At 35.9% G+C, this 25,109-nt stretch overlaps 1 protein-coding gene across 2 annotated transcripts in view; it reads left to right on the top strand.

Moving 5' to 3' along the window:
* SYT14 (synaptotagmin 14) overlaps positions 1-25,109 on the top strand; it is a 250,475-nt gene that overhangs the window by 56,907 nt on the left and 168,459 nt on the right. The window lies entirely within an intron of this gene.

The raw sequence follows: 25,109 nt of genomic DNA, 5'->3' as shown, positions 1-25,109 counted from the left end.
TTTACTTAAAAGTTAAATATATTTTGTAATACTTTTTAAGCACTTGGGGGAAAATTAGTTTAGGATACAGTTATATTAACTAGTAGATATGTGGTGCCATCTAATGGCTAATATGCAAATCTCTTTAGTAAATAGCGTCATGTTTAGCAGCTTATTTATATGTTGATTAAATTGAACACTGAAATTTTGGTACTTTAAATGTCCAAGGTATAGTTTTTATTTAGACACTAAGGTATATGTATATTTTCATTTCAATTTATAGCATTTTTAAAATTCAACTACATCGGTGTCTGATTTTTCATAACATACAAAGGCATCTGTATATAGTTAGCTTATTTTAAGTTATATTCAATATTAATTTTGTGTGTAAAACCAATTTTAATGAGGAAGTCAAGTTTACACACTTTCCCAGCTGCTGTCTTTTTTAGGTCTTGTTTCTCTTCCTAGTCCCACTGTGTACTTAAAAATCAATGTCTGGTGGAACCTCACTTGGTGTTGTAAATAGAATTCATTCTTCCTCCCTCCCTCCCCTTCTCTCTTTGTATATTTTATAGAATACATCCGGAATGTGAGAATGATTGGTTAGATTGGCTGTCTTTAAGTGTTCTCCTGATTCTTAGATTTCTTTGGAGCTCCTCCAGAGGCTGTCATGGAGGAGGCTAAGGTTAGGAAAATTTGCATTTTGAAGGCTCTGAAAGTCCTGTACTGAAGACTGTTCACCTCTGTTTAGCCCAATATTTCCTAAATATATTTCATCATCGCACTTTTGTTTCTTTTTCTCTTTTTAAGTAACACATGTTAAAATCCTATTGTTCTTGTGCTCTTTTGACCTTCTTTTGGGAATTGTTCTGTAGTCCCTTTTTAAGAATAAAAGGATCCTTCTTTTTTTTTTTATTGAGTTATTGATAGGTTACAATCTTGTGAAATTTCAGTTGTACATTAATGTTTGTCAGTCATGTTGTAGGTGCACCACTTCACCCTTTGTGCCCACCCCCCACCCCTCCTTTCCCCTGGTATCCACTAAACTGTTCTTAGTCTATAATTTTAAATTCCTCATATGAGTGGAGTCATACACAGATTATAAGAATAAAAGGATCCTTCTTATATATATTTTCTGTTTTAATGAAATAAAATTTTTTGGTTTTTTCTTGGTCATGTAATGATGCTTATTCATTATAAAAAATTCAGAAAATGCAGAGAAATATTTAGAAAACATATAACACACATAATTCCACTTCCCACAGATGACAACTACAGTCATACACCGCATAATGACGTTTCGGTCAACAACGGACTACATCTACCACGGTGGTCCCATAAGATTAGTACCATACAGCCTAGGGTATGTATTAGGCTGCACCATCTAGGTTTGTGTAAGTAAGCTCTGTGATGTTCACCCAGTGACAAAATTGCCTAGTGACACACTTCTCAGATCATATCCCCTCGTTAAGTGACGCATGGCTGTACTGTTTTAGAATAGTAGTGTAAAGCCTTTTTATATACGTATATACACAATTTAAACAAAATGGGTATCGAATTCTGTAGATTGTTTTGTATTCAGAATTTTCACTTACCTAATATTACATTATATTTTCTGATATTATGGACCATTTTTTATTTTATTTTCTTATTTTTATGTGATTTTTAGTGATGATGTGGTATTCCATTGTAGGGCATACTGTTATTTATTAACCAATCTGCATTATTTCTCAAGTTTTAGATGTATAAACCTTGTACTATTACTACTAATAGTGCTTCAGTGAGTACCAAAAATTTATAATGTTTGTAAAAGCTCTGATTATTTGCTTCGGAAAATATCTTTTATATTGACAAAACATTCTTGGAAGTAGCATGTTTGGGTCAAAGAATATCTTCATTTTTAAAGTCTTTCATAGCAGTTTACATTGATCATAATCATATACAAGACTTTTTTCATCTCTTGGTTAAAAAACTGTCAAATTGGTACATTATTGTGTTATATTGCATTTCTCCGATTACAGTGAGGTTGGATGTGTTTCACGTTTAATGGTGATTTAAAATTCTTTGATGACTGTCCTTTGGAAATTACTCTTGTATGTTTATTAATTTCCTTTAAAAAATATTAAGGATACATTGAATGATAACTTTTTTCTTGCTTTTTATTGCTTTATGTTAATTTTTGTCCTCCTTTTTGTTGTTTTACTTTGAATTTTGGTTGTGGTATCTTCTGATATATAGAATTTTTCATATTTGTATGTAGGGAAACAGTATTAACGTTTTTATATCATGGTTTCTTTATGTTTATAAATTTTAGCTAAAATCAAAATTTATCTAACCTAATTTTTTTTCGAATAGTTAATATATATTTTTCTGATTATAAAAGAACTATACATGCACTATTAAACATTTGGGAAACAGAGTAAGGAAAATTAAAAATCATGTGTAACCTCTATACTTAGAGACGACAACGCTATTAACTGATTAATGAGAAATTTATTTTTTTTAGTGGTTTGAAATTCCTTCTTTATCATATACCAACTTACTACGTATACAGGATTGTGCTGAACTTCTTATATTCTTTCAGTATGCTGTATTTTCTTTTGTTAATGTCATACTATTTCTAATTTGTTAATATGTTTTAATATCTGGTTTAGTGAAACCTCGTTATATGTCTATTTCTTACCATGAATTCTTACAAATAAACCTCTTATTTTGACAGATATGCCTTCATAGTGACCTGAATGAACATCCTTAATCCCTAGCAAACGCCCATCTGTTTTCTAGCTGTATAATTTTGTAACTCCAGTATATTATATAAATAGAGTCATGTAGTATGTGACTTTTGAGACTTTATTTTTTTACTTAGCATAATGCCCTTGAGATCCACCCCAGTCAATAATTTGTTCCTTTTTATTGCTGAGCGTACTCCATGGTATGATGTGCTGCAGTCTGCTTAACCAGTCACCTGTGGAAGGACACTTGTCTGCCTTCCAGCTTGGAGCTATTACACAGAAGACTGCTATGAAATTTCATGTACAGGTTTTTGTATGGATATATAATGGTTAATTTTAGGTATCAACTTGGCTAGTCTCTAGTTCCCAGTTGTTTGGTCAAACACTAGTCTAAGTGTTGCTGTGAGGTATGTTTTAGATGTGATTAACGTTTAAGTTAGTAATCTCTTGAGCAAAACATATTACCCTTCATAACATGGATGGGCTTCCTCTAATCAGCTGCTGGGCTTTAAGAGAAGGCCTCAGAGCCAGCTGAGAAGGAAGGGATTCTGCCCTCAGACTGCCTTCTGACTTGACTACCACGTCAGCTCCTCCCTGGGTCTCCAGCCTGCTGGCCCGGCCTGAAGATTTCAGAGTTAACAGCCGTTCCAGTCACGTGGCCCAGTTCCTCAAAATAAATCTGTCTCTCTCTCTACTTCCTGTTGATTCTCTTTCTCTGGAGAACCCTGACTAACCAAGATTTTGTTATGCAGAGTGGTTCTAGAGGAAGAGACTCTTAAGAGTGTTTTTTGAATTTGTCCTGGGGTTTCTCCAGTTGCTTCCCTAATCTGATTTGATGTAAAGGTGCTGACTTTATTTTTAGTGGTAAGGAGAGCACTGATCCTGGCATGATGTGGCAGTAGGGATACACAAAAGATCACCAATGGATACTCCTAATCACATACTTTTGAGAGGCAAGGTTCTTGGTGACCATATATTTTGATACCTTAGAGAAATTTTCTCAAACATTTTGTCCTTAAACAAGTTAAATGACATTGGCTAGTTGTTCCTAAAGTTGAGGAAAGAAAAGGGTGAACTCAGGGATTTGAAGTCCCAGCTCAAATACTGCGTAAGTCACCTGAAAGTTTCCGTTTGTTCGCTGAAAGAGATGCTTGTCTCCTCTAGTCATGGAGCTGAGATTGCTGTGAACCAAATCCAGCCTCTTCCTGCCAGTGCTGAATTACAGCGCAAATTGGATTCCCAGCTGCATAGGGTGTCTGCTGTTGAAATGAGGGCATTGACTGGGAGGGAATGGGATCTTGAGAATTGAAATGGAGACGTATGGGAAAATCCTGATGAGGCTGGGGGCATTGAACCCCTAAATTCTCCTGCGTCTTTGCCAGTCGAAACAGCTCTTCTTCTCCCATCTGAGGAGATTAGCCCTGCTTTGCCCAGGGAAACTGTAATGGCCTCCCCTTAGGTAGCTGCTTTGTGAGAGTCTCTGGTTCTCCTCAGAACCCACCCACACCATCACTCTTTACTTCTAGACCTGTAACTCTATACTTTTTATGTCTTGAATCAATTGCTTTAATAGGTTTAGGGTGATTTAAATTATCTATTTTATATTAGATAGTTTGTACTTTTTGAGGAATTGGTTCATTTCACCAAGTTTGCTGATTGAGGTTTATATAAGGTTGTTTGTAATGTGCCTTTATTACCCTCTTGGTGTCTGCAGGGTGTATAGTGATAACCTGTTTCACTCCTGATAGGGGTAATTTGTCTTCTTTTTCTTTGTCATTCTTGCTAATCATAATCTTTTATCCAACTAGATTTATACATTTATTTTACTCAACTCTGAGTGTGAGTTTTCACCCCCTAATTTATAATCTTTTTTGTAGTTTTCTTTTTGTCAGATTTTGATATCAGAATTATGTTAGCTTTCAAAAATGAATTTGGGAACTTTCTATCTGTGTCCTAGAAAACTTCCTCGTAAATCCTTTTTGGGCCTCATGCTTTTATTTAAGGTAGTTCTTTTATAGTTAAAATTTTTTATTTTATGCTTATTTTGTAGATATTTGAAAATGTATCTATGCTGAGGTGTACAAAGTATTTACCTTTAAAATTTTAAATATCTCTATCTTTGTTTATATACCTATTCTCATGTGTAGTAGTCTGTATTTGTAAACAGTGTATTGGTTCAGAAGATGAGATCTGAGTTAAATAAATCTTTATTTGAATCCTGACTCTGCCACTTACAGCTCTGCGAATTTGGGCAAATTATTTAATTCATCAAGTTTCAGTTTCTTTTCTGCAAGGCTATGGTTGTGGAAAGTGAATGAAATATTACCTGTACGTGTACTGCGGTACATGCTGCAGAGTAGGCCTTGAGTTAATGTTAGTTTTGTTTTAATTATTGATTAGACTTGCTAAAGGTTTGCACATTTTATTTTAGTTCCCCTTCCTCACAAAAGAAATCTAAGAAAAAGCTCTGAGATTTTTCTATTGCTTTTATCTAGTTTAATTCATTGATGCTTTTATCTTTATTATTTCTGCCTCTTACTTTAGGGCTGTTTAATGCCTTTTTAAAACTTCTTTAATTGAATGCTTCATAATTTTCATCCTCTTGTGATTAAAAACACAGCGTTTAAGACTGAATTATGTTTTTATTATCCTCCAAAGAATCAAGTTTTATTGTTAGGATATTTGTGAAAATAAAGGAGATGGTGCATGTAAGATCAATGGCTCTTGTTTTCACTGGGACTCAGGGAGACTGGAAATTAAGCGTTGTTTTGAATCCAAGACAACCTAAGACCTCCACTTCAATTCTGAAAATAGGTAGTGATAGCTGGCAGCTTTGCTGTGGTCCTGATTTTAAAGTGAATATATTTGGGTTGTAATGTATTAACACTATTAGTTTTGTTTGCTATATATTTTTGGTAGATTCTCTTTATCAAGCTAAGAAACTTTTGTTCCACTCCAAATTTACTAAGAGTTTCTTTTCTTTTTAAAATTATAGATGGGTACTGAATTTCTTTAATGACTTTTTTATCTTTTTTGAAATGATCATGACTTTTCTTTTTTAATTTGTTAGCATAATGAATAATATCAATTGATTTTGTAATATTACATCATTTTTGCATTTGAGGGATATTTAACTTTGTCTTTATATATTTCTCCATACATTTCTGGATTTGGTTTTTAATAATTTAAAAACATTTCTTAATTTAAATTTTTAAATTTTTTTGTGAGGAAGATTGGCCCTGAGCTAACCTCAGTTTCCGATCTTCCTCTTTTTGCTTGAGGAAGATTGTCCTGAGCTAACATCCATGCCAGTCTTCCTCTACTTTGTATATGGGACGCTGCCACAGCATGGCTTGATGTGCGCTATTTAGGTCCATGCTGGGGATCCAAACCTGCGAACCTTGGGCCACCAAAGCAGAGTGCATGAACTTAACCACTACGCCACCGGGCCAGCCTCTAAGCTTTTAAATTTTTTACATTTATGTTCTTAAATATAGAAATCAGCTGTTGCTACAGTAATGCTATCCTGATCCATCCCAAATCTCATGTAAAAATAAGCATTTATTTTCACAGATCTGAGGGTCAGCTGGCTTCTTGCCTTTTTGGAGCTTACATTCTAGTAGAGGAAGAGACTTAATAAACAATAAGCAAAATTAATAAATTATTATTATTTTTTTTTAAGATTGGCACCTGAGCTAACATCTGTTGCCAGTCTTTTCTTCTCCTCCCCCTCCCCCTCCCCCTCCCCCTCCCCCCTCCCCCCCTCCCCCCCCCCTCCCCCTCCTCCTCCCCCTCCTCCCCCTCCTCCTCCCCCTCCCCCTCCTCCCCTCCCCCTCCCCTCTCTCTCTCTCTCTCCCCCCCTCCCCCCCCCAGCACATAGTTGTATATTCTAGTTGTGTGTGCCTCTGGTGGTGCTATGTGGGATGCCACCTCAGCATGCCCTGACAAGTGATGTCATATCGGCATCCAGGATCCAAAGCGGCAAAACCCCCGGCTGCCGAAGCCAAACACACGAACTTAACCACTGCCATGGGGTCGGCCCAAATTACTTGGTATTTTTGGAGTAGATATGGAGAATAGATCAGAGAAAGGGAGTGGTATGGATACTAATGGGTTTCCTTTTTAAATAGGATGGGCAAAATTACTCTCATTAAGAACGTAACATTTAGCAAAGCATTGAAGGAGAATTAGCTATGTGAATATCTGAGAAAATGTCGTTCAAACAGAGGGAACAACCAGGGAGAAACAGCCTGGCTAATATCTGAGGAACATCAGAGCATCCTGCATGGATGGCTAGTAGGCAAGAGGTAGGAGATGAGATCAGAGGAGTAATGGAGAGCCAGATCATGTAGGAAAATGGGCACCATTGGAAAGTTTTGAGCAGAGGACAGTTAATTTTGAATTACTTTTTGAAGGGCTCATTCTGGCTCTCTCAGTGGTGGGGAAGACTGAGAGGGACAGGATTGGAAGCACTGGTTCAGATAGGAGCTCTTGCAGAGCTGGAATGATGTGTCTATCAGCTGTCACCATTACCTAGATAAACTGCCCCTAAGGACTGTCTGTTGTGTGAGTTCTTTTTCATTTGAAACATATTAGACATAAAAACAGTATTTTAAAGCAAACACCTGTGTAACTACCACCCAGGTAAAGCAGTAGAATGTCGCTCTTCCTCCAGAAGCCCCATGCGCTCTTCCTGGTTACCACCCCTTCTCCACCTGCTGTTACGGAAATCACTTCCTTTCTTCTCTTTGTAGTTTTACTACCTGCCTTTTGAAAGATCTAGTTTGACCTGTTTTAAGCTTCCTACTGGAATCTTGCAGTGTGTACTCTGTGCCTTGCCTCTTTTTCTCAACCTCATGTTTTTAAGACTCATTTTGTTGCATATAGCTGGTTCATTCATTTCATGGCTGCGTAATATTCTGGTGTGTGAATATACCAAAATTCTTTTTTCATCTATTCTCCTGATCGTCAGATTTTTCCCAGTTTGTCTATAAGATTTCCAGTTGCTGTACTTTCCTATGAACACTAGGTATTGACAGACTCTTAAATTTTGGTCATTCTGGAGTAGTGATGTTGCATCCTGTTTTAATTTGCGTTTTACTCATTAATGAAGTTGAATGACTTTGTATATGTTTATTGACCATTTTTATTTCATCCCTTGTGATAAGACTAGTGAAGACTTTGTCTATTTTTTAATTGCTATATATGTATAGCAGTTACATATATATGTGTTTATATATATGTGGACATTCTTTATATATCTTAGACATGAGGTCTTTTTCCCTTATATGTGTTGCCAATATATCATCCCATTTTTTGGCTCGCGTGTACATTATATGATATCTGTTGATGACCAGAAATCCTAAATTTTAATATAGTCATATTTATCAATATTTTCCTTTGTAGTTTGTTCTTTATATGTCCTTAGTAAGAAATCTGTCTTTACCCTAGGATCGTGAAGTGAAGACAAGTCTTTGTACTTTTTTCTGAAAGACTTACTTACAAAAGCTTTTCACATTTGGATTTATAATCCATCTGGAATTGATTTGTTTGTAAATTCATCCCCCTCCTCCCGTTCCTGATTTTCCCAGCACAGTGTATTACAGAGATGTTTTTCTCTCCACCTCTATGCAACCATCTTTGTCATACACCAGAATTCATATGAGTCTGTCTATGGCCTATCTCTTCTGTGCTATTGGTCTGTTGTCTAGCTCTGTGCCAATACTACCTCATTTAATTATTCTAATTTTAAAGTAATTCTTCTATTTTTTCAAAATTCATTTTTTTCCTCATATAGGTCCTCTAGGCCCTAACAAAAGACAAGTTTTTGACTCCTAAAAGTGTGGCCGAGACATCAGACAGTGATGAACTCATCAAAGATAATGCTATTCTGGAAAGCTGCTTGCTGGCCATGCTTCTTAACTTGCTTCCTTTAAACTGTTACATTATACTCTTAAGCAGTGTTAAGATTTGTAGGTAAAATGTCTGTGAATTTTTTAAGCATAGGTTCTAAATTTTTTATGAAACAGTTATTGCTCATTCCTAAAAAAATATTTATTGAGTACTACCTAATTCTCTATCCTATGTTAGGCGCTAGGGAGGGAACTAGTGGCATGTTTGGAAGTCTCTGCCTCCATGGAGCTATCTTTTGGAGGCGCCAGACAAGTCAACTAGCAGTTTTGATCCATTGTGGTAAGTCCTATGAACGAGGCATGTTCAGGGCACCATGGGAGCATTATTTGGAGCCTCTTACCCGTCCTTCTAGGCTGGGAGGGCATCTGGAGGAGTCCACATCTGAGCAGGGTTCTGAAAGATAAGAGATTGGAATTGGCAAGGTCAAGTGAAAAGAGAAGGGAGGCAGAGAAGGGTAGTTCCATCAAGTATGTGGGAAAACCTCGATGGAAGAAGAACCAGGGCACCATGGGAGCATTATTTGGAGCCTCTTACCCGTCCTTCTAGGCTGGGAGGGCATCTGGAGGAGTCCACATCTGAGCAGGGTTCTGAAAGATAAGAGATTGGAATTGGCAAGGTCAAGTGAAAAGAGAAGGGAGGCAGAGAAGGGTAGTTCCATCAAGTATGTGGGAAAACCTCGATGGAAGAAGAACCTGGGACATATTGGAAACACTATAACACTTCTTATAAATTAACAACTGTCTTAGAAATTACCATTCCTGATTTATAGACAGTATCAGTGGTTTATCTTGGACAATTAGTAAAAGCTATTTGTAGTTTTTAAAGAACTTTGAGAGTCTCTGATTCCCTTCTTTTAACCATAACAGCCTATTTGTATATTAAAACATACAAAGGAATTACTATAGTATTATACACCCCTGTCCCCTTGATCTTTTCATCTTTCACTCTAAAAGATCTAGGGGATAATGTGTAAACTTCATTCATAATTGACTTGAGTCATGCATTGAACTAAAAGATAGTGACTTGTCCAAAGTAATATTCTAATAAGTATCAAAGTTAATTGACATGTGCTTTTCAGAAATATTTTCCTTCCTTCAGGAAGGTTTCACTGCTATGAAGCTAAAGGCTAAGTGGAAGAGTATATGTCTTTATGTTTTGAGAGGAGCAAAAACATGGGAAATAACTTTCAAATGATTTAAAGAGGTTTGGCTGCCACATCTACTTGAATTTAGAGAAGACTGAAGGGGAGAGACTTAGTAAAGAGGGGAGAATATGAGACGGGAGGAGCTGATTCCCTCTCTTCAGCGTAGCGGCAGGGGTTGTAGTGGACTGAGCTGGCCTTTAGCTCTTCATTTGCACTAGCAAAGACTTCTCTGTCTAGCAGTCATTAAATATTGCCAGATCCTTACAAATATTTGTTAATACTTTTTTCTTTTACAAACTTAGTTTCATTGACAAATGGTGTTTTTTTAATTAATTTTTTTATTGAGGTATAATTGACATACTGTATTATATGAATTTCAGGTATACAAAATAGTCATTTGATATTTGTATATATTGCAAAACGATCATCACAGTAAGTCTAGTTAACGTCTGTCACCATACATAGTTACAGATTTTTTTGTTCTTGTGGTGAGAACTTTTAAGATTTACTGTCTTAGCAACTTTCAAATATACAGTATAAACTTATTAGCTGTAGTCACTGTGTTGTACATTACATTCCCTAGATTTATTTATTTTATGCCTGGAAGTTTATAACCCCCTGCCTCTGGCAACCACCAATCTATTCTCTATATTGCTGAGCTTGGTTTTTTGTTTTTTGTTTTCAGATTCCACAAATAAGTGAGATCATACAGCGTTTGCCTTTCTCTGTCTGACTTATTTCACTTAGCATAATGCCGTCAAGGTCCATCCATGTTGTTGCAAATGGCAAGATTTCATTCTTTTTTATGGCTGAATAATATTCCATTGTGTGTATGTGTATGTCTATATATCAAAATATCCTGCATTTTCTTTATCCATTCATCTGTCAATGGACCACTTAGGTTGTTTCTGACAAATGCTTTTTCTGTTTGTTTTCTTCTGCTTTTTGACTTATTCCTTATTGTGTAATAGTTTCCAAATCCATCCTTTACTTTTTTTTTTAACTTTTCTAAGGTTACTAGATCTACTTTAGTATCTTTGTACAATTATAATTATCATATATCGTTGATAATTTATTTACCCATTTTGAAATTTTTCAAAATTTCTTTATGAATATGAACTGTCTAAATATCTTCATCACAATAACCTTAGCCATTTGGGACTTTAAAATAGGGTCGTCCTAGCCTTTCTGTCAAGCAAATTGTTAATCTCCAGCCTCTAAATCTTGTCTTCCTCTAGCCTTTCCTGAAAGCCTGTTTCAGTTCTTAATCCTCACAGGTGAATGGCATTTCTGTAATCAATGGCTATTGTTACAGATCGTTTTCTGTATATTCTAATCTTAGAGTCCTGCATTACCTGGTCTAACTGATCTGTGTGTACTAAAACCTTGGATAAACACCTTTTGCCATTAATTTCACCTTTAGCATAGGGCCTTTTAATATGTGTTCAGTGAATTTAATTGTTTCTCTCTGAACCTCTTTACTGGTCTCAGTTTTATTTTGAAATTGGAGAGAATGCTGCTTGAATAAGAATCTGATAGCATAATAGAAGCCTTAGTTTTCACCTGTGAGAGACTTTACACTGCTGATTTCTATCTGACTTCTGTTATACCATTATTTTTAATTTTTTCCTGACATATTTTACTAAGCCATCCTTTTCATTAACCTTTATCAGTGTTTGGCCCCTGCTGGGGTAGTAACTTGCAGTTATCCATATTGAACTTCATTTTGTTTTGATGTATTACTTTTTAAATATATTGAAGTCTCTTGTGTATCTTTCTTTCAATGAATTAGCAACCATGCCCAGCGTAGTGTTCCTAGGACCTTCTACAAAATTAATGAACGTATTCTTAGTTCTTCCATTCAGGTTATTGGTAAAGGTATTAAGTACCAGTTTTATAGAGTCATTCTTTTTAAGTTGATTATGAGTCATTGAGTTTAGAATATAATCTTAGATCTTTTTGTGTATGTTCGTTCTGTGTGTCTATCTCAACACTCAGTCGCATATGCAACTATTTGCTGTTTCCTGACTTTAGGTTGCTGGACCCGAAAAAGAGACTGTTCAGCTAGGGAGAGAGTAACTCATACAGCCTTTTTAGCATCATACCTAGTCACCGATAAGGGCAAATGTGATAAACCAGAGAGACTGTCACAAGGCAAAAAAAGCAAAACTGGCTCTAGTACCAGTGTATGCCCGAGAGACATCCTGGGTGGTGTGGCCTACCGTGGAGGATTGTGGGCTTTCAGATCTTCATCTAGAATCTAGATCCGCTCTGTAAGTTTGGTGATTAAACTGAAATTTCATTTTAGAGAAAATTGTGATATTTGTTCAAGAAAGCTAGACATCATGTATGTTTTCCTCGTCTACATAACTGGTCATTCTTTCACAGAATGAAATTAATTATCTTGACATGTTTCCCTGTGACGTAAAAATTGCTCCTTAGTGTCACATACTTTTCTAGGTAATTGAAAGTTGGCATTTTGGTAACTTGTGCTAATATTTTCTCATGTAACTGTCACGGTTATTCTTTTTTCTTTTTTTTTAATGAGTAATTTTTTTTTTTTGAAGGAAGACTAGCCCTGAGCTAACATCTGCCAATCTTCCTCTTTTTGCTGAGGAGGACTGGCCCTGAGCTAACATCCATGCCCATCTTCCTCCACTTTATACATGGGACGCCTACCACAGCATGGCTTGCCAAGCTGTGCCATGTCCGCACCCGGGATTTGAACCTGAGAACCCCAGGCCGCTGAAGTGGAACATGTGCACTTAACCGCTGTGCCACCAGGCTGGCCCAAGTCACGGTTATTCTTCAAACAATAATAGCATTTGGCGTTTATCCCACAGTCTATATTTCACTTACTTGAATTATTAATATGATCTTTATAGAAGAGAGATCATTTGACAAATCATATGAATGGATTGCTACCTTTTTTATATGTTCACAAAATCAGTAATTTATGTTTTGTTAGATGACTGTGGTATAATGCCATGAATGGAAGTTCTTTGTCATGGGAAATACAATTGGAAATAATGGAGGAAGTAGGGAATACGAATTTTAAAAATGAATACAGGACCTTCTCTGTGTGTTTGTACATTTGCTGGTTTGTATATGTGAGACAGCCTAAAGGATAGGCTCCAGGAAGAACCTCTTTCTTCCAGCCTGTTCAGTTGATGTACCTGGCATGTCAGGTTAGCATCATTTCTTGCTTGGATTACTGCAGTTACTTTGTAAACTGTCTTTTACTAGTCATTCCCATCCTCATTTCTACACCAGAGTGATCTTATTTCCATGCTTAAAATACTTTATTGGGTCCCTATTGTTTTCAGGATAAAGTTCAAACTCCTTAACAATTTTAACAAGGTCTTTCATGATTTTGCCCTTGCTTACTATCCGGCTTTCTCTCTTGCCACTTTATACCTTTTATTCTGTTCCCTTAGTGTGTCCCAGGACCCCTGTGTTCGTGCCCTAGGTCTGCTCCACAGCTGTTTAACATGCACCTGGACACTGATGCCACAGCTGATTTGCATGTGTCTGCACCCCAAACACTGGTGCCGCCATGCATGTGTCTGGCATACCCCCATCCTTGACACTGGTACCACTGCTGTGCTCATGTGTACCCTAGTGCCAAGAAAGATGCCCTCAGCCACAACTTCCCTCCACTAGGGAAAAAGACAGCAGGAAGACCCCAGCAGCATTTTAAATTATCCAGACATAAAAGAAGAAAGAATGGAAAATAGTGAAGAAAGCTTATGGGATTTATGGGACACCATCAAGGGAACAATATAAAAAGCAAACTCTGACTACAAGAACACAAAGGGAGAGTTGAGTAAAAAGTAAAATTGTAGAGTTTTTATATGCAAAGTTATCAACTTAAAATAGATGATTATAATTACAAGATATTTTATGCAAGGCTCAAGATAACAACAAAGATAAAACCTGTAATAGATAGACAAAAGATGAAAAGGAGAAAAAGCAGGGGCTGGCCCTATGGGCGAGTGGTTAAGTTCACGCCCTCCGCTGCAGGCGGCCCAGTGTTTCGTTGGTTCAAATCCTGGGCACGGACATGGCACTGCTCATCAAACCACGCTGAGGCAGCATCCCACATGCCACAACTAGAAGGACCCACAACAAAGAATATACAACTATGTCCAGGGGGGCTTTGGGGAGAAAAAGGAAAAAATAAAATCTTTAAGCAAAAAAAAAAAGGAGAGAAAGCAAATTACTACAAAAAAAACTATCAGATAACAAAGGGAGACAGCAAGAGAGGAAGAGAGAGACAAAACCATCTGCATGACAGATGGAAAACTGCTAACAAAATGGCAATAGTAAGTCCTCACCTATCAGTAATTACTTTAAATGTAAATGGATTAAACTCACCAGTCAGAAGACATAACTGTGGGTCTGGCCTGGTGGTGCACCAGTTAAGTTTGCATGCTCCACTTCGGTGGCCCGAGGTTTGCCGGTTCAGATCCCTGGTGTGGACTTAACGCAGCACTTATCAAGCCATGCTGTGGCAGGCTCCCATATATAAAGGAGAGGAAGATGGGCATAGATGTTAGCTCAGGGCCACCCTTCCTCAGCAAAAGAAGAGAGGAGGATTGGCAGCAGATGTTAGCTCAGGGCTAATCTTCCGCAAAACAAACAAAAAAAAGACATAAAGTGGCTGAATGGATAAAAAAAAAAAACAAAAAAACCCCAAGATCCAGTAGTATGCTGTTGACAAGAGACTTGCTTTAGATTTAAAGACACACTTAGGCTGAAGCTGGAGAGATAGAAAAAGATATTTCATGCAAATGGTAACCAAGAGAAAGCAGGGGTGGCTATACTTATATCAGACAGAACAGACTTTAAGTCTAAAACTGTCTTGACACAAATGTCATTTTATAGTGAGAAAAGTGCCAGTTCAACAGAAAGAAATAATCATTATAAATATATACTCACCTAACATCAGAGCACCTAAATATATAAATAATGACAGATCTGAAGTTATAAATTGAGAGCAATACAATAATATTAGGAGACTCAGTACCCCACTTACAATAATGAGTAGAACATCCAGACAGAAAATCAATAAACAGCTGACTTGAACAACACTGTAACTATAGACCAAATGGACCTAACAGACATATACGAACACACTGTCCAACAGCAGAATAATCACATTCTTTGCAAGTGTACACAGAACATTCTCCAAAATAGATCACATAACAACAACAAATAAGGGGATTGACTCAGTAATCAAAAACCTCCCAACAAAGGAAAGCCCAAGACGAGATGGCTTCATGAGTGAATTCTACCAAAAATTCAAAGAATTAATACCAATCATTCTTAAATACTCATTTTGTGAGACCAGCATCCCCCTAGTACCAAACCAGACAAAGACACTTCAAGAAAAGAAAACTACAGGGACCAGCCCAGTGGCATAGTGGTTAAGTTTGCATGCTCTGCTTCAGTGGCCCAGGGTTCACGAGTTCAGATCCAGAGTGCACACCTACACACAGCTCATCAAGCCATGCTGTGGTGGCATCCTACATACAAAATAGAGGAAGATTGGCACAGATGTTAGCTCAGGGACAATCTTCCTTAAGCAAAAAGAGGAGGATTGGCAACAGATGTTAGCTCAGGGCTGATCTTCCTCACCAAAAAAAAAAAAATTACAAAAATTTTTTAAAAACGGAAAAGAAAACTGTAGGATAGTATCCCTGATGAATAAGATTAAAAAAAAATCCTCAATAAAATACTAGCAAACTGAACTCAACAGCATGTGAAAAGGATTCTACACCATCACCAAGTCGGATTTATCCCCAGCATGCAAGGATCGTTTAACATATGCAAGTTAACTATTGTAATACAATAAATAAAATGGAAGGAAAAACCCACATTATCGTCTCAATAGATGCAGAAAAAGCATTTAACAAAGTATCCATTTGTGATTAAAACTCTCAACAAAATAGGTATAGGAGGAATTTACCTCAACATAATGAAGGCCATATTTGAAAAGCCCATAGCTAACATCATAATCAGTGGGGCAAAACTGAAAGCTTTCCTGCTAAGATCCTGTACAAGGTACAAGGGAAGAATTCCTGACCTCACCACTTCTTTTCAGCATAGTACTGGAAGCCCTAGCCAAAGAAATTAGACAAGAAAAATAAAAGGCATTCAAATCGGAAAGGAAGAAGTAAAATGATCTCTGTTTGAAAATGACAGGATCATAATCATATATGTAGAAGACTCTAAAGACTCAACAACAGCAAAAAACTGTTAGAACTAATAAGTGAGTTCAGTAAGTTGCAGGATACAAAGTCAACATATGAAAATCAGTTGTGTTTCTGTACACAAGCGATGAAGTATCAAAAAGGAAATTAAGAAGAGAATCCTATTCATGATAGTAACAAAAAGAATAAAATACTTAGGAATAAACAACCAAAGAGCTGAAAGACTTGGACACTGAAAATGGAACATTGATGAAGGAAATTAAAGACACAGATAAATGTAAAGATATCCTGTGTTCATGAATTAGAAGAATTAATACTGTTAAAATGTCCATACTACCCAAAGTGACCTACAGATTCAGTGCAATCTCTATCATAATCCTGATGGTATTCTTTACAGAAATAGGAAAATCAATCCTAAAATTTGTATGGAATCACAAAAAGACCCCAAGTAGCCAAAGCAATTTGAGCCAGAAGAACAAAGCTGGAAACATCGCACTTCCTCATTTGAACATACATTGTAAAGCTGCAGTAAGCAAAACAGTGTAGTACTGGTAGAAGAAAAGACGTATAGACCAGTGGGAAGAATAGAGAGCCCAGAAATAAATCCATGCATCTATAGTCAGCATCTTCAACAGGGTGCCAAGAACATGCAGTGGAGAAAAAATAGTCTCTTCAGTCTGCAGAGCCACAGAAGAACGAAACTGGGCCCTTATCTCACACCATGTACCAAAATCAACTCAAAATGAATTAAAGACTTAAATGTAGACCTGACACCGTAAAACTACTAGGGGAAACTAAGGGGAAAAGCTTTTTGACATTGGCTGGGAGATGACTTTTTGGATATGACACCAAAAGCACAGGCAGTGAAAACAAAAATAGACAAGTGGGATTGCATTAAACAAAAAAGCTTCTGCATAGCAAAGGAAACCATCAACAAAATGAAAAGGCAACCTATGGAATGGGGGAAAAAATTTGCAAATCATATATCTAATAAGAGGTTAGTAGCTAAAATATATAAGAAACTCAATAGCAAAAAAAGAAAAGACCCTCTTCAGAGATGGAGTAAGGATTGAATAGACATTTCTCGAAAGAAGACATATGAATGGCCAAGGAACGGGTACGTGAAATGGTGCTCAACTTCACTAATCATCCAGAAAATGCAAATGAAAGCCACAAGAAGATATCACTTCACACCTGTTAGAATGGCCTTTTTCAGAAAGACGAAAATGCATTGGGGAGGATGTGGAGAAAAAGGAACTTTTGTGGTACTGTTAGTGGCAATGTAAATTAGTACAGCCATTATGGAAGACAGTGTGAGGGGTTCTCAAAAAATTAAAAATAGAACCCCCTTATGGTTCAGCAATCTCGCTTCTGGGTGTGTATCCAAAGGAAGTGAAACTAAAGTCTCTAAGAGACACCTGCACTTCCATGTTTATGTCAGCATTATTTACAGTTGCCAAGATATGGAAACAACCTAAATGTCCTTCAGTGTCAACAGATGAATGGATAAATAAAATGTGGTGTATTTATGCAATGAAATAGTTTTCACCCTTAACAAAGAAAGAAATCCTGTCGTTTGCAACATTATAGATGAACCTGGAGGACATATGCTAAGTAAAATAAGCCAGATGCAGAAAGGCAAATACTGCATGACCCCACTCATATGTACAACCTAAAACAGAAACTCATGGAAGCAGAGAGTAGAATGGTGGTTGCCAGGGGGGAGGGGGAAATGGGAAAATGTTGGTTGAGGGGTACAAAATTTCATTTGTAGAAGATAAATCACTTCTGGAGATCTAATGCACAACGATGTGACTGAAATTAATGATACTGTATTGTATACTTGACATTTGCTAAGAATAGATCTTGTATTCTCACCTCACGCCAAAAAGATAACTGTGAAGTGATGGATGTGTTGATTAGCATGGTTGTGGCGATTATTTCAGTGTACACATATATCAAATCATCAGGTGTACCTTAAATGAATACCATTTTCAACCGTCAACTATACCTTGGTAGAGCTGGAAAAAATATATAAAACCAAAAACTTAGAAAAGAAAAGAACTAGTTGACATAATATTAAAATATAGGAGGAAGGTGGTGTCTCTCTAAAAGATTTGAAAGAAATTGGTTTTTTTTTTTTTAGAATTTGACGGTTTAGAATTAAAGCCTGAAGTAAGCATATCTGAAACTGTTTTTGACATCACAAATTGGCTTTAACTAGAAGATTCTCCTGCAGTCATTGTTGGATTTTCAAAATCTAACTTACAGTAGCTCAATAAAGATCTTACTAAAAGGAAGAGCAAAGAATCATTGAAAAAAGTAAAGGAGAGGAAGAAGTGGCCTTATCTATAGTCTGTACCATTTATCACTCAGATAATTTTGGAGAAATTCATACAAATTGAATAGGCAGTGAAAACATTTCAGGCAACCCTAATTTGTTGTTCAAAAGAATGGCTATGCTTTGCTATAGGGGGATGTACCAGGAAAGTAAGTTTTTTTTTCATCTAAACTTCATTGAAATTGTAATTTTGAAGCCTCAATCAAGACTTGTCCTTGAAGAAAAATCTCTCCCAGAGGATGTTTGACAGAGCTTTTGTATTAAATAAGTATATTAAGTATTTTATTATCAAGTCTTAGTATTAAGCATAAGGTTTAAATATATTATGTATTTGGTGTTTCATACTTAGTAAATGGGTTTTTTCCCCTAAGATTTAGGATTTTTCATTGCTGTTATGATATTTAAATGAAATTTCAATTTATTACATGGTACTTATAGGAAATATCGGTTCAATCTGTTGATGGTTTGACATTTGAAACAAGTTGGGTAGCATCTATTTTATCAACTGTGTCAGGTTACTTTGTCCCAGGGCAGTGTTATTTCTAAGGCCTTAGTGTCCCACATCACTGCCATCTGTGCCTTCCCCTTTGTTGTCCCTTTAGGTTACTCAGTAGTCAATTACATCACTATGAGTAAATCTTTTTTTTGCTAATTGTTTTGTATAAAATCTGGAGTTAATAGTTATGTGTTATTATCTTCCTTTCTTGGATTTATATGTTGTCTTCCAAGTTTTGCATTGTTTGTATCGTAATATAAAAATTTCAAGGGAGATTTATTTGTGGAAGTAACTTAAGATGTTACAAATGGAAATTTAAACATATCCAATTAATCTTTTATCTTCCTAGATTGTTTCTTGGAATCACTGGTAGATTCTGTATTTATGTCCAAACCAGAGCAAACAAATTGTGAAATTCTTTCATTAGAATATTGAAAAAAATATTTAGAGCTTATTAAATAGAAAGCAAATATTCCTTTTAAAATGAAAGTTGACTTCTTCTATAGTTCACATTTTGGTTAAGAGATGGAATTGCATCTATTAAATGAATTATTAAAGTCTCCATGACATGTACTTAGAGGACTAGTGTTTCCTGGCCAGCAGAGCAAATCAGCACTACAGACCTTATCATGCAAATTGTAAGTTGTTTCTTTTTATTATTTTTTTTTTAAAAGAATTATAAGATGCATAGGTGCTTTTTGTTTAATTTTGCATTTAAAACATAATGGATAGAAAAGTTTTGTAAAATTTATTTTATAATTTATAATTAATTTGTTTTGATATAAATAAATTTTATTTAGAGAAGAGTATTGTACAAATAAGTTAATATTGAAAATATTAACTTAATAAATATCTTTCTTATATTTATTTTTATGTATATCCTAGTATTTTTCTCATAAACTTTACATAGAAAATGTTCTTTTGTGACAAAATGGAAAGTAGAATTTAAGTAAATTCTGCAATACTTTCAACGTGAAAATACTTTCAGTACTTTCCAAATGGATTTGCTCTTGCTTTTACTTGATAAGACTAGAATTTTATCATTTTCTTTCTATGACCAATTTATCTATAGAAAGTAAAAGCAATTTTACCACTGTTATTGAAGCTTGAATATTGACAAAAGTGGTATTTTTAAAAAGTGAATTTTTGTAAATACATATATTCATTTCTAAATATAGAATGAAGATAACTTCTAAAGCCAGTTCAGTATATCTAACATAAATAATCATTAATCTTGGACAAGCTAACCTTCCTGTATTTTCTGGTGAGATATTATTTCTTGTACTTTTTTACTTTGCAGTATAGTCCTTAGATTCTTCATAGGATCATAGAGCTCGCAGAGACCTTATTTATATTTTTATTGAGCGTTGCTAATGAATATCAAGCTTATTCATAGAATACTTTTAGTATTTAAATTTTTATTAACTTTTCAAATATGTCATATAATGTAAGGATGGTAGCATTCCTTTTAGTTTACAGCATAGTTCTAAAATTAATTTTAGAATGTTTTCAAAAGTATCTTGAATAGGAAATACTATGATTCCATATTTTAACTCATATATTTATTTTGAGAAAGCTGAAATCAGTGGTATTTTTAACATTTTTAGAAACTAAACCATAAAATAGTTTCTCATAATATATGTCGTAAGCTATGTTATCTTGATGATGTGGCTTTTCCTTATTTTTTATATTGTAGATTGGCATATAAGGAAGCAGTGTTGATTGGTGTTTAAGACCATGGGCTCTGGAGTCAGAATGTCTGGGTTCAAATCCAGGTTCTACCATTTCCTAGATTTATGACCTTGGACAAGTTAATTACTCTCTGGGCCTCAGTTTACTAATCTAAAGACTAAGATACTGTGTAGTTCTTACCTATCCTAAAGTTGTTTTGAGCATTGAATTTTAAAATGAAAGAGATTACAGATTACAACAGTGCCTGGCAAATAGGAAGCAATGGAGATGAGTGTTTAATATTTTGAGTGCAGGAGTCAGTGTGCCTTTATTCAAATCAAGATTCTGTCACTCAATAATAATTTTAAGATCTTGAGGATTCTACGTGCTCTTTCTCAGCCTCAACACTCATATCTGTGAACCTGGGTTGTAGTAAGGATTCGTTAGATAATGCTTGTAGTGCATTTAAAACAGCCCCTAGCAAATTATAGGGGCTCGTTAAGTGTTGATATTGTTAATTTTGTTATTAGTTGGTCTTGGTTTTATTGTTTACCGTATTAAAATTTTACAAATTTGCATTATGGGAAAATAGTGCATTAGTGAATTTTGAGTTATTGACTAACTCAAATTTGATTCAGCAAATTTAATTCTTCAAATGTATAATGTTAACCTAAATTTAATTAACTGTGTGCTATTAAATAGAGATTTTGAAAGTTCTCCTTAAGAGGTAATATGCATTTTTAAATAGCATTTACTTGGCTACAGTGGATGATCTAGAATGTTGGAAAAGAGTAGGTTTATGTATAGATAAATTAACCATAACCTAAGACATATGTATGCAGAATGGTTTTATAAGCAGATTCATAGTGTAAATAAGATTTTAGGAGTAAATTTCGTCTTATACTCAATGAAAATATATTTTGTGTTAGTGAGATCTGAGTTAGTGTAATTTAATTTTTTGGCGGTGTATGACATTTATGTCTTTAGGTTAATTTCAGTGGATTTTTCTATTGCAGTTTTATGCATAGGTGAGATTGAGCAAATGTTTTTGTACTTAGAACTCTGACTGGCCAACTTCTAGTTATCACATCATTTCAAATAATATATGTCATTTGAATTCTGAGATAAGGACGAAACATAGAAGTCTGAACCTTTTAAATATTTTATATTAGAAAATAATGGTATTTATTTCTTGCTTTCAACCATATTACCATTTTAAAATTTTAAATACATAAAGTATTTTCAGTGAATGTAGAAAGTGGACATTTAGTCAGGCAATGGATAAAAGGGAGTTGTATGAGTAGTATATTTACATCAGGCATCCTTCACCTTTTCCTGGTGGCGGAAGATCTTTTTAAAAAATTTATCTAAATTCACAGTGTATATTTATCTAAGAATTTGTAAAGGTAGGAGATTTACCAGATTTGCCAGTTTGGTTTGTATTGTCAGTGAAGTCTTTCACATGGAATAGGATAAGCAAAAGGAAAAACTCCCAAATCTTTTATAGCTGACCTGACCTTCATCAGAGCACCACACTAACACTTCCCTCTCTTTACGAGGCATCCACACTGACATGTCTGCTGACTGTCCTAATGTAAGAACACAAAAACTAAACTCATTATCTCTCTCCTTCTACTTCTCTCTTAGCCCCCATACCCTAAACCATATGCCTTTCCTCATATTTTTCCATTTTGGTTAATGACGTTACTATTTACCCATTCACTCAAGCTGGAAACGTGAGAATTATCTTCAGCTTCTCTTTATCTTCATCCTGTTGATGAGGATCTAATCTGTTAGCAATTTTCCTTGAACAAATTCACTCCTCTTCTCTGCCACCACTGCTGCTGCCTAGTTTAAGAGCTCCTCGTAGTTTGTCACCATTTACTCCCTACTACATTCCAGTTTTCTCATTGTTTGTAGCAATATGGTTCGACACGTACAAAATCTTTAGGATGGTTTTGAAGGTTCTTTGATGGTTTGGACCTTGCTTTCATCTCCAGTCACAGCTCCTCTGGTATGTTCTTGATCTTTCCTGAACACTCATTCATTCATTCATTCATTTACAAAGGTTTATATTATGTCAACTACATGGCATTGTGATGGCTGCTTTGAGGATACAGAAGTAAATAAGACAGCCACGACTGTTGCCAGTTAGTGCTTCTAGAATGCCGTGCACATTGTTTCTATGTCTTAGACCATGCTCTTTCATCTGCCCTTTTACTGTTTAACAGTTTCTATTAATCTTACATACCCTCAAGTGTCATCTCCTTTCTGAAGTGTTTGTAACTTCCCCAGATAGTATTTCTCTTTTGTGTTCCAGTAATACTTTATAGTCGTATGTCTATTATACTACTTACTGTATTATACTTATTTATATAGTTGTTCTTTTTTTTTTTGAGGAAGACTGGCCCTGAGCTAACATCTGTGCCCATCTTCCTCTACTTTATAGGTGGTATGCCTGCCACAGTATTGCTTGACAAGTGGTGCATAGGTCCGCACCCGGGATCAAAACCGGCAAACCCTGGGCCGCTGAAGCAGACCATGCGAACTTAACTGCTGTGCCCCCGGGCTGGCCCTATAGTTGTCCTTTCCCCTGGCTTAAATTTTAAAATGGGAAGGAAGAAGATGAAAGAGGAACACAGAAATAAAGATTGAGGCAAGGTATAGGAAGAGGCAAGAAGAGAAGGAGAGAAGGAAAACAGGAAAAGCAGTGTGAGCACTAGTTAAAAACACAGATGGAGTCAGACAGGGTCTGAATCCTGATCTTCTGCTTGCTAGCTGGGCACATAGTTTAATATCTCCATATCTCACTTTATAATGGAGGTGATAATAGGATAATTGTGAAGCTTAAAGGAGTTAATATATATCAAGTATGTAAAACAGTGAATAGCACATAATTTGGCCATATCTGTTTGTTGCTATTTTATTAGCAATAACTACCTTTCTTAAGTGAGGTGAGCGATATCTTCTCTCTCATGTAGTCTTCTAAGAGATGGGAAATTTTCAGACTGCTTATTATCTAATCCCGCGTGTTCACTTAAGACATCAAGTTGCCAAGTGTGTTTTGGGCCTGGGCTAAAAGGGGAGCTCCTATACATATTTGCTATTTAGAGTGAAATACTGAATATAAGTCTATTGAGCATTTTGTCTCTTCATACCAGATTCTGTCCTGCTTCTGCCTTTCCTAGCTATTAGAAATGCTGATCATAATTCTTCTGTTTTCATTTTTAACTCATCCTTCAGGCTTGATTCACAGCACTGTTTTTATGTCATACGTCTTAGATTCTTTTATTAAAATATCGTTCTCTTTCCTGACTATTCTCCATCCTGAGAATGAGACAGGCAGGGCTGATGTCTGGGTGTAACTTCCTGGTTTGAGTAGCAGGATCTGTTCCTCAGGACCAGCCTGATAGCCAGATAGCACTTCAACCATTCCTGCCACCTCCCGCCTCACTCTCATTGCCCCTCCCTTGCAGTATCACTCTCTGCTCCATCCTCTTCCACGATACTGTTGACCCAGCTTTGAATAGACTATTATGTCATCACTTCTACACATGGGATGCCTGGCTTTCACAAGTAATGAAAAGGTGGGAGATTAAAGCTCTCATCTTTGGCTGGTTGGTGACTTAATTTTACACAAGTGAATTAGATGCTGATTGCCATGGCTCTTCGGATTAAAGAAAAAATCTTGGAGGAGATATTTTAGTTGCTTCTTGAGGTGGAGGAAGAAAGAGTAGGTTGTAGATTGTAGAGGATATTTGCGGTTTAGGATTCATTCTCAACTAGTACTTGAGTATTATATGTAAGACACCGGGGATACAAAAATGTAGTTCCTGTTTAACTCCAAATGACTGACATAGTGACAAATAATGCAAACATTGACAGGACAGAGAGATTGCTGAGGATTGGAGAAGTTGAGAAGATTTTCTCTGTTCTCACTCTACAAAATCTCCGTAGATGATTTCATGTATTCCCTTGAGATCAGATTCTCTTGAGAATCTGGTGGTTCATCATAACAAAGTTTCATTGAGTTTCTGGAATATATGGCGATCTGTCTCTAGACCTTTGCACATGTGCTTTCTTCTGCCTGAAATAGTGTGAATTCAGCTAATTCTTACTAATTCTTAAAATATAATCATAGAGGCCATAACTTTCAGAAAAGCTTATTTGATCCTTCAGCGCTATGATTGTTTCTATGAATCTCATAAATCCTGTTCTTCCCCAGTCATAGCCTTTATTACACCACATTGTAAATGCCTTCCCCAGACTGTTATGGAAGACAGGAACTGTGTATGATAATACCTGGTGTATAGCTCCTGCACCAAAAATGTCTGTTGGTTTAGTGAATGAGTGGGATATGGTAGAAAGGAGACTTGGTCATTCCAAGCAAGGGGATGAGGATGAACAAAAACAAGGTGTGTAGTAATGCATACAGATGGTTCTGAGACAATGAGTGGAACCGTTTGATTGGAGTGTAATACCGAAAAGAGGCTGGAGCTTTGAATGCCAGGTTAAGATGGCCAGAGTTTATTTAATGAAAAAGGGCCATTGAAGCTTTTAGAGGTAAGAATAACAATGTATGTTCTCACAAATATGTTTAAGTAATATACCTGTGCAT

The sequence above is a fragment of the Equus przewalskii genome, chromosome 23 (assembly GCF_037783145.1).
Source record: "Equus przewalskii isolate Varuska chromosome 23, EquPr2, whole genome shotgun sequence".
NCBI lineage: Eukaryota > Metazoa > Chordata > Mammalia > Perissodactyla > Equidae > Equus > Equus przewalskii.
The sequence above is the reverse complement of the archived record's forward strand: the minus strand, read 5'-3'. Positions and strand labels throughout refer to the sequence as shown.